A 10,133-nucleotide genomic window follows, 5' to 3' on the forward strand; every position below is an offset into this window, starting at 1 on the left:
ATTACGCCTATGGGATGTCCCCACTTTTCACAAAAACAAACCTGTGTGTGTGTGTGTGTGTGTGCAAGACAAGTGCGAGACGAGAAATGCTATTTTATACCTAGTTTCTCAGAAAATAATTTGCATCAAATGCTTAGAAACACATCTATGGGACATAGTTGGATACCTTAAATGGACACATATGTTGAGTATGCATTATGATTGGATGAGATAGAAGCATCCTGATTTGATTTGGGTATAAATATTTGGGTCAAGGTGTTTTCCTCTTTGTTGCACTCTGCAGTCAACTTGGATGACTGTTTGACTGTTTAACTTGCAAGAAAATAAATCTTCAAAAGACTCTTGTCTCATACCTTTATTGATATAGAAAATTGCCACGACATATAGTATTAGGAAAATTGAGAAACTCAAATAGTAAAACTATCTTGTATATTACTCTGCCTTCTTTGCAATTTTGCATTTAGTAACCTGAATTAAAAGCATTTCCACAAAAGATATTGGACTGAAGTGCTGAATTTCACGTGAAAACACCCTGCGAGCTTTGAGCGGAGCTGTGCGTGTTGAGAAGTATCATGTAGCCCTGCCCCCATCTGAACAGCAGCAATTAGAGCAGCACACTCACAGCTGAGAACAAGACCCTCTAACCTTTTCCTCTCACTTCTGAGCGACGAAATCCCCTGTATACATCCACGGCGTAGAAACAGGGACCTGTCAAAGCCACTGCCGTACTTTCAGAAGGACCAATGGCACAAACACAAAGTCCAATCAAGTTTAACTCACCTGAACCTTAACCAAAGTTAGAAGAACATTCTCTCCCTTCATCAGGTGACATTTCCTCCTGCCAGTGTCTTCTCTCCCCTGCCTGCTGGGAACATCAGAGATCGGACAGCTGCGGCGGAGAGCAGGACTATTAACGAGAGCGCGGGCCGTAAACTGCATGTAGTGACTGTGTAAGCCAAGCTGCTGCTGAGATTGCTATGTAAGCTAAGAGCTGTGTTTTCTTCTCCTACAATGGTGAAGAGTCTTGTTCACAGTCTATTACTCTTTCCTCAGTTCTTTGACCTGCTGTGTGCTTTTGATAATTCCAACAACAGTTCAAAACCTTTAAGAAGAAATCGTTTGTATACACTATAATTATACTGTATATTTAATGTCACATGGTCTGCAGATACAGATCTGATTTGTCAGGGCTGTGTGGTGTAGGTTAAAGCTCAGGGTTTGTAACTTTCAGGTTTCTGACTTGATCCCCGGAACACAGTGTCCTAACCAGGCATGACACAATAACATCACATACAATAAAAGTCACCTCTTCTATGTAAAAATATATTTTTGTCCAAATTACTGTCCAAAGTGTGACAAATAAAGAGCGGTTTGTTGTTAGCTCTATTTCTATTTCCATAGCATTGGCCTGGTTAGCCTCACACAGTGAAACCTCACTGGCCCAAAATGTCTATAAAAACGCTCCACAACTGTACATTAAATGTCAAAAATGAGTCACATTCACCCAGTCAGTGTGGACAAACAAACTGCTTGTTGCTGGAATCTTATTGTACTGACATGGGGTTCCTCCATGCAAAAATGAAAAGTGTGCCCAAAATGTGTCATGTTTTAATATGCCCAAGTGCAAATTATATTTGACAGCTACCATGGAGGGAAAGATTTTCAGTAAATATTGAGTATAATTAAAAGTTATATTGCATGACTTTAAAAGATGTGGAATATACTAGCACAAAATTTACATGATTTACTTTTTTTGCGCTTAACGATTCACTTTAATCAGATGAAAAACAACATCCCACATTTTTGTTTTGAATAATAATAATTTTTACAAATCTGCTGATTGACAACTTTATCACTTCCAGTTAATCTAAACTAATTCACCACTATTCTCTCATGCAAGCAAGAGCTTGAGTAGAAGTATTCAATGTATTGCCTTGCATATTGAATTTTGGGCTATAACCATAATCAATCCATCCTTTTTTTTCATGGAGCTAAAAGTGTTTGTTCACCACTTTAAGAGTAGCACAGTGCTTCCAAACCCAAATATGCTCTGACCCATTGAGAGACTGCAGAAAAGCCTTCAGATCATTGAACATTTGAGCTGCTCCCTTTGGCCCTCTAATATCACATGATAGATGATCACTTCTACAGCACTAGTTAAAGCACACTATTAACTTTGTATTTAAAAATGGTAATGTAATTGATTCACCAATTGATTTATTGATGTTAATTCAAGTGTTTCACAAATTAATCACATTATAGAAATTAATTTACTATATTTTATGAGCTGTTGTGTGATTAACTAATGATATGAATTAATCAAGCTTAATAAGAATTCAAGCAGTATTGTTTGGCCAATTTGTCACTTGGTTAAAAGCAGGGCGAATACAGGGTTTGATTTACGAGGTTCGGGACTATTGTACGGCTGCACAGAGAAAACATTTGCCTGTCTGTGACACCACTCTTATCACAAAGCATGCGGACGAATGAAAGTCCGAGCATATCACACGACACTGTACATTTCTGTCGTGAAGAACAGGACTCATGTAATCTTACATGCATCACCTTTAGATATGTGCCGAGTTCACACTGTCTCCATTTGCTGTGAAAGCACAGTTTTACGGTAGTATGATACAATATGGCCATTTGGAAAAAAAATATAATAATAGTTCTAAAGAGCCACAAATAAAAATTGCACATTTTCTTGTCCCATCAGTATGAGAGTGTCTGACAAGAACATAAGAGTACATGAAGTAAAATTATTCAAAAGCAAATCAATCAATCAAGCTCATCGTTGTTCCACTACTCACATGTTTTACATTAGAAGAAGATAATAGATTTGTCCTCTTGGTGGTCAGTGGCTGAACAGTAATTATTTTACCCCCAAGAGAGCTTGTTAAGAAGTGCATTATTCCAGGTCTGATGTCTTTTAAACTATTGATCATTGAGTCAATGTAAAAATAACAACTCCTGTTATAAAGCAGTTGTCCACAGCAATTGCAACATCAATTATTTAAAAAGGCCACTTTGGCCCTGACCATGAAGCCATCAATCAGAAGATATGACCATCACAAAAAGAGCCTGAGCTTCACAGAGCTTCTCCTCCACTGAGAACAAACCCATCATGCAGGTGATGGACAGGAAGAGAGACTGACCCGGTGTCACCTGTATTGTGGCTGCCGTCTTTGAACGTCGGCTCTCTGCTCTCTTCCGACCGATAGACTGGGCAAATGAATTCTCCGCTTACCGCTGGCCTCCCTCTGAGCGCGCACTTCAATTTGTCTAACACTAAAAGACTGACAGAATGGCGGAAAAAAAATCCGAAAGAAAACGGATGAATTTTTTATGGAATGCTTGGATTGAGTTGCAAGAGGCGCCATTTTTATTCATAAATGGAATTGAGGGATTCATGCCCCATAAAGTGACCCCTGGAATCAATTCTATCAAATGAACTAACTCCCGTTGTGTTCCTGTGGGCCTGGGGAGTAATGCCAATGCATTGATAAACACACTTTCAGAGCTTTTCATTCATCGCCCCTGTGCTCTACAGTGTTATGGTCCACTGTCGCTGTTTGCAATGAAGTTTACATTGCTCCATAAGAGGATGTCAACAAAATGATACTATAACTCTTTAAGATTGTTTAAGAGAACCAATATTATTGAAATCAATGAGATCTTCTAAATACATCGATTATTCCTCCTAAAGAGCAGTGAGATTAAGGCTACGTCCACACGAAGCAAGAGCTTTCCCTATCCAATCTTTTTTTCCCCCTCGTTTCAAGAAATATCTGCGTCCACACGAAACCACGAAACCGACACAAAACGATGTAGTATACATGCCAGACCAGTATGTGGCGCTGTAATTCTGCCACAGAGATACACTAAAAACAGAGAAGAAGACTTGGACTATGCGCATAAACCTTCCGTGCGGTATACAAACGAACATGGAACAATACATTTATTAATCTATGTGAATGCGCCTATACGATACAAAATTTATGCGTATACAGCTAAACGCGTCTTTGTGTGGACGGGGCCTAAATGGAGAGCAAATGAAGACTTGAAAACTAAGTGTATAGTAATTTTTTGGATAACCAAAAATTATTTAAACCGAAGAAAATAGGTTTCTGCCCGAAACTCATGTCAATGATGCTTTGTATTTTAGAATACAAGAAAGTATTTGAAGATCAGAAAAATACCCACTTCACCTTTATACAAGTGCTTCTCAGATGTTCCTCCTGAGAAAAAGATACCAGCCATCTCACCAGTGTCTCCTGTAAAATTTAGAAACAATCACAACTATGTCTCAAACTGTGCTCCGATTTGTCTGCAATCAAATATCAAAATTTCAAGACCAAATTATCTGAGCTACTCTATCCACATTAACTGTATTCAGATGTATAACCATATGCTGAGGAACGATCCAGTTTTCATCTGGAATGGGTACTTCTGTTGAGTGATGCTGCTTTACTTGATATCTGAAATGAAATAAAGCAATTCCAAGATACACAGCCTTAATTACTGGCGTTTAAGCATTCATAATTGAATTCCTCATGGCTATCGAGCTTAGTGTGTGCACTGAGCATTGTGTTAATTGACAAAAGCATCCTCCTCGGTGTGTAAGTCATCCTCTTCCCCCGAGGCTTTGTAGCCGCTCTTGACTTCTCACTCTGCAGCGCTCCAACACCTAGATCCTCATTTACACCCCATTAATCTGCACTAGTCATGCATGTCGTGTTCCCGCTGTAGAACTCAACCTTAAAAGGAACCTTTCACTGAGTGTACCTTAAACCACCTTATTAAAACCAGAGACACCTCAATGATGGCACATTGAAATCTTCTCTCTGAAGCCCCTTACAGTCATTTACACCCCATTAATCTGCACTAGTCAGGCATGTCGTGTTCCCGCTGTAGAACTCAACCTTAAAAGGAACCTTTCACTGAGTGCACGTGTACCTTAAACCACCTTATTAAAACCAGAGACACCTCAATGATGGCACATTGAAATCTTCTCTCTGAAGCCCCTTACAGCATCTACAGCATAAGTGAGTGTCTTTGAGTTCCACATGCCACTTTGATTAATAATTGATTAAATGACTCCTTGGAGCTTCAAAGGCAGGAAGGGAAGAGGCGTCTCTCTCTCCCGTGGATGAAGCTGCAGCCCATCGCTACTTTGTTGTTTTAAATGCTCTCTGAGATGTGTGCAGTTAGAGAGACGGGAGGGTACTGACTGTCTGCTCATCAAGAGCTGCTATAAATCCTCACAGTTCACCCCACAATGGGATAAGAAGAGACACCTCTGGGTGGTACTTCCTGTAAAAGAGGCACCTCCTGTTTCATTGGGTTTACCTTTGTTAAAGGATTGTGTTATTTTATTCAAAGGTTTCACTAGTGACTTCCAGCCGTGATAATAATATTTGTAGATGGCTATTATTTAAAAAAAAAATCTTAAAGCTAAGGCAGGTCTTATAATTAAAGGAGAGCCAAAAAAAAAAAAAGTCCTGATGACTGAAGCAGACACTTTGGTCATTGGAATTGTTTGACCGTTGAGCTGTAGGGTAACACATCATGACACAGTATTTAGTTTGGGGACCAATTCTCACTGTTTTCTAGCTATTACTTTAAAGGGGTCATATGATGCGATTTCAAGTTTTCCTTTCTCTTTGGAGTGTTACAAGCTGATTGTGCATAGATAAGATCCCTGAAGTTGCAACGACTAAAGTCTCAAAACCAAAGAGATATTCTTTAGTTGTTTTGTTTTTGTTTTTTTGCTGATAGTAGTTAGTTGTTAAGTTTAAGTATTGGGTAGGATTAAGGGATCTAGAATATGGTCTTGCAGAATTGTTTAAGCACTAATAAAAAGTCAATATGCAGAAAAAATAAGTATTAAATATTATAAATAAATAAATGAAATAAGCTTTTGTCTTTGTGTTTTGTTGTTTGTTGTTGTGTTGTGAACTGTGATCATGTAGCAGGGGTGACTGCATGCAGAGGTGTGGTAGTATTAGACTTCGCTCCTGTCTAATGCTTCCTGTCAGCCGCCCGTGTCCCAGCCCGGCAGATCTTAGTGTGTTGTGTTGGTGGCTATGACCGGTCCTGGGCAGTGGGTAGAGAGCAGCACTGTCCATACTAACTCAGTCTGATGGCTTCCAGTGGCTCTAACCATTTCACATCCAACCCAGACCAACAAGAACAGCAGCGGACATGCCAACTGTGCTGCTCACAAGAAATCATCCTGCTATTTGGTCAGTAATTCTTGTTTATAAATGAACAAAATGAGATAGATACAGCATTGTATGACATGTTAAACCTGTAACTCAACTAAGCTGTAATGTTTGAAATAACATTTTACATTAAGCTTAATCAGAGTGAATGAGCAACTTGGTACTTTTGAATTTGAACCATCAAACCAAATCATCATAAAAAAAAAAAATTTAAAAAAAATAAAAAAAAAATAATAACAATAATAATAATAAACTGAATGGAAATAAAGAGCATACAATTATTTCAGCAATATCTGAACTGTGTTCCAAAATTGAAAATGTCAGCAGCGATGTTGGAACACAAAGAACTGCCTGTGTTCTAACTGTAGTTGGACACCTTCGCCCGCCCGCCTGCCTACTGTGATTGGCCATAGTTTGCTGTGAGCGACAGCTGGAGAGTGAGAGTAGACCTCTCTGTAGCATCTCCCGGTATGATATCTCCTCAAGCACCATGTTTTCAGCTTAAACTCCTGCCGGGATGATCCATCTCCAGCGTTTCCTCTGGACTAACCCCTGAAACAGTGAGAATGCGGAAGGTCACGATGAGAGATAATATCCAGAGTTTCTTCCAAATCAAGTGCTAGGGTAGAATTGAACTGACATAGATTTCACTAGCAGGCTATAACCCCCCATCCACCAGTCCTTCCCCCCCAAAAAACCTGGACTAGCCCACTGACAACACAAAATGATTACTGGTCAATTTACATCCCTTCCCCACTACCACCGGTTTAGGATGTAATCTTCCTCGTAGACATCCTAAGTGCATAGTTATCTTCCTGTCCATATTCACACTTCTCTCTCTAACCTTCCTGCTTTTCCTATATGCAAATGGTGTTGCAAAATATCTTGCAAATGGTGCTGCAAAATATCTTCATACCCACTGAGAAACGATTATGCATTAAATAAGCGGCGACGGTGACTTTCATGCTGTGTGAAGGACTCTACCTGCTACATACTGCCTGTCTGCTGCACATGTGACATTGAAGCTCCTCACTGAATATCATCCAACCATTCTTGAGACACCATTATAAATCAGAATAAGGTGAAAGAATCCAGGCGAGCAGAGAGGAAACTCCCTCAATACTTTCTAAAGTCACATTTATGTAGAGGACATATTGTATCAGGAGAGATTTAAATAAATGCATTAGTTTTATAGTATATCCTGTAAAAACTGTATATATATATATATATATATATAAATTGCATAGAAGTGAAAATAACATATTATAAGCAAACCTTACCTTTTTTTATTTTTTATATAGATTGCTCTCAGTCACAATAATTTGTTTATCTTTTAGTTAATTGATGGTAAATTCATATGAATTTGTACAATCTCATTTGTACATTTTCTTAAGATATGCGTACCCCCTTACTGTTTTCATGCTTATTATTCATTTATTTTTTTCTTAAAAAAACATGTTTTCTTACATTTCAAATTGTACCAATTCATACCACTTCATTCAGGGGTCTATAAATCAGGTCAGGTTTTTAAAATGTTCTTTTGAAATAAAAGAAAAGCACAGTCATTAAAGGACAACCAAACGCAAGTCACATTTCTTTTATAATTAATTAATCAATTAATCAAAATATTTATTGTAGACTGTGACACACCAATTGTGCTTTGTTGTACATAATCGACAACTAATGAAGACACTCAGGATATTTAGCAAACAGAAATAATAAGATTCCACAGAAAGTGTCCACAGAGTTTTACGTTTCTTCTGCCGCTTCTGTATTTGTTTATTCAATTATTTTCACTAGTTCCATTATGATTTTCAATAAGAATATACTACTCACAGCTCTGCGTAACACGATTACAGCCATTTCCCTCTGAAATCAGCACAGTAAATATTAAAGTGTATCAATTATGTCTGGGCCTGATCATTATAATGGTCTCCCTTTGAAGTAATCATTAAATCATATAAACAAATACATAAAATAATTTATAATATACAAATTAATTAGAACAAAATCTACATTCATGTAAATATTCAGTGTGGCTGATGCCATTAAATGCTGCTATTGAGAATGGACACTGTTTCAGTCCTGAAGGCCAGTCTCTTGGGTCCTCATGTTACTGACACATGACACATTCTGACAGTCTCCGGCAGCCCTCTGGTGTCCCAGACAAGAGCTGAATGCTCATAATCTCCTAAACGCATGTAGCACCGAGGAGGTGTCAGTGATATGTTCAGACAGGATTTCTGTGGCTGTTGAGATATTCTGTGGTTATGTCTGTGGTTATGAAGACAGGCCATTGTGGCTTTTCACTGCTGTGTCCAAACCAGTCTCTTCAAAAATGACCTTTCAGATACATGTCTTCACATTGACAGTGTTGTCACCAGTTAAGATATTCCACACAAATTACTTTTTTTTAAAGCATTAGAGGCATATTTTTATTTATTTACCTTTTTGTTTTAGGGGTGGGCGATATGACCAAAATCTTATTTCACGGTATGAGAAATTTTATTTCACGATAACAATATTTATCCCGGTATAGCTGTTTTTATTTATTTATTTATTTTTATTATTATTATTATTATTTTAATTAAAAATAAGAAAAAGAAGCAAATTACCGTCACAAAGTTCGTAGCTACGGGAAGATGGAGGTGGGAACCGGCGAACATTTAAACATAAAACTTTAATAATCAGACGAACGATCACAAAACGAAAGTAAAAGGCGGCAGCCCCTCATGGACGACTGCTGCGTAAAACATAAAAAACCACAACAGGCCTGGTCCTCTCTCGTCCAACACTGTCGCTACTCCTTTTATCCTTCCGGAGCTTCTCTGTGGGACTCGAGACCGGTGAGTGGCGTAAATAAATAAATAAATAAATAAGAAGGAGGAGTTTCAAGCCCTATTTTGCATCATATCAGTCGAAATAGCCATAAAGTAGGAACTTCAAATTCAATTCAATAACAGTTAGCAGAGAAAGACCTGTGGGGCTGAAGGATGGCCACTTGTTTTGAGTGACTCTTGCCCAGTGTGAAGGTCACTAGGTTCCATTTCTGAATTGAGAGTGTGAACCTCACACAATTCATTATTAATGCCTAAATAATCCTGCATAACTGTCATGATTATGCAAAAAGAGAGGAGGTCAGGACGGGGGAACAATAGGTGAAAATGAAATCTCTCTGTCTTCTCTCTCTCTCTCTCTCTCTCTAAACAGCAGCAATTCTGATGCCTCTAAATCTAGCGACAAGCGAGACCCCCTGCAATCCACACGGGTTAATCCTCTATGACTGTTAAAATTTCCATGATATGCTGGCTGAATCCGGAATAAGGGTGGAATGAACCATGCACTTCATCCAAATGATTGTTTTCTTCTTTTTGGTGGAATTCCACCGTGAATTTTACGGACCTTTTGTCGAAATACAAACTAGCCATAAACAAAAGCAAACAGCATTTTAAGCTTTTATCTCTTGGCTAACACATCTGTGAAGGAGGAAAAAACATAGCAGATTATTATTATTATTATTATTATTATTATTATTATTATTATTATTATTTTCTCGTGGAGATTTTAAATGTGACATAAGGAGACAGTAAAGGCAAATGCACAATAGAGGCTTTGTTAAACTTTATGCTTTTTCAATCTTTCATTCAACCTTAAAAGCATGTTTAAAAATTTTAAATCCTTGAGAGACGTGTGTGTGTGTGTGTGTGTGTGTGTTACACTTTAACAGTGAATTAAAATCAAGTCTCTGGCATATATATATAGAGGAGAAAGATTCGTCTGTGGTTCATCTCTGAGTAAACTCGCAGGCAAACATTGGCAATCCTTCCCCATGGCCCTGTTTCATATTAGACAAACTCTAACAGAAACCAGCATTTGCTAGAGAGAGAGAGAGAGAGGAGGAGATGTTCA

This window comes from Sinocyclocheilus rhinocerous, unplaced genomic scaffold (genome assembly GCF_001515625.1).
Source record: "Sinocyclocheilus rhinocerous isolate Xijiao unplaced genomic scaffold, SAMN03320098_v1.1 scaffold887, whole genome shotgun sequence".
In the NCBI taxonomy this organism is placed as follows: Eukaryota; Metazoa; Chordata; class Actinopteri; order Cypriniformes; family Cyprinidae; genus Sinocyclocheilus; species Sinocyclocheilus rhinocerous.